Genomic DNA, 1588 nt, shown 5'->3' on the forward strand with positions numbered 1-1588 from the left:
CCACCCGAAAATCTAAATGGACAACATAATTTGTGCATGATCTATCATAAAACCAACAATCGCTCAGGCCATTTGAAGTAAATAAAATAAAACCCATTTCATTCAGTTCGAAGTTCATAAGAGAAAGATATGCTCTTAAAAGGATATCTGTTAGTCAATCGTAACAAACCACCATATCCATCATGCCTAGACCTGGATTACCTCGAAGCTACCCCCGAAAGAACTCATAACAAATGAAACCAAAATTATAAGCCCTAAACTAAAAGCTCAAACTGAACAAAAGGGAATTCAAGTAGAACCCACTCTAAAAAAAAAAGAGAGAGAGATCTATCACTTGTGCATGGTAACATCATCTCGGCGGCTTCTAGAAGTATTGGGACCCTGTAAGGAATAGGAAAAAGCTTACTAAGTAGAGAATATAGAAATTAGTACATACAACTCATAAAGCCTATACAATAAAGATATACATGAAAATAATGTAAAATCTAAAAATTATATATAGCTAATTACCTGATGCGAGACAAAACCACGTAGAAAAGATGTAATCTGATCCACCTGAGTCCTCAATGACACGATCTTTGTCTGATAGTTCCGTTTTAGCTCCTCTATCTGTAGGTAATATCTCTGACTCATCTCCTGTATATGTGTCTCTAGCCTATGGACCTCTACAGTGCTGTTGTTCTGTCTATACTCTCGAGTATATCTGCTCACTGCAGATAACTGAGTGGGGGTAACTCTAACTCCATAACCCCTTACTTTGCCATAACGCTCTGATCCCATAAGCTCAGTAAACACCTGGTCCTCGACACTACTGCACTCCGTAGATGATGATGACTCATTGATACGCTCTGCAATAAGTGTAGTTGTCCTATCCTATATATTAAAGAACATATCTATATATTAATAATAAAAATTTATAATATAAATTATTTAATAAATAAATCAATACATACGATTAGTTCTCTGGACTCCTCTTGTACAAAGCTGCCATCTCGGTGCATATGAGTCATTCTATAGAACTCAACCTTACCGGGCTCCCTCCCATGCTCTTCTATCTATAGAAAAAAGTATATGTTATATAATATATGATCTAATATATGATATATGATACAAGATATATCATTATACAATATAGAGCAGCAGATAATGAATTGGATGAGGCTTGTTATCATTTGTAATTGAGTCTTAAAATAAGGTTCTGGAAAACTAGTGCCTTCTTATCGCCACAAGGATGTATTATGCTCCTGCAAGAACATTCTCATCAATTTTTTTTTTTTTAAAAGGAAGATTCTCCAATACAAGAGATACAAGTCAAATATTGGCTTCATGAGCATTGACACCTTGCATGTATCTTATAAAATCATGTCTTTGAAAATTATACCCGAAGTAATAATTTCTAATTTTACAATTCTAATGCAATTCGTCATACATCATACTATTAAACAATTTGCCATCTAGAACAAATTTTTGTGATGCCTGATAACATAAAATGTCCACATCATGAAAGAAGATCAATCATTATTTGGTGTGAAAGATACAATCCGAATCTAATTTCTTTGGCTACCCAAGGATATGGGTAGATTAGAAC

At 34.3% G+C, this 1588-nt stretch overlaps 1 pseudogene; it reads right to left on the minus strand.

Annotated features, from left to right (window-relative positions):
* Positions 1–330: 330 nt before the first annotated feature.
* LOC105042737 (uncharacterized) overlaps positions 331–1588 on the minus strand; it is a 2937-nt pseudogene continuing 1679 nt past the window's right edge.

The sequence above is a fragment of the Elaeis guineensis genome, chromosome 4 (genome assembly GCF_000442705.2).
Source record: "Elaeis guineensis isolate ETL-2024a chromosome 4, EG11, whole genome shotgun sequence".
Lineage (NCBI taxonomy): Eukaryota > Viridiplantae > Streptophyta > Magnoliopsida > Arecales > Arecaceae > Elaeis > Elaeis guineensis.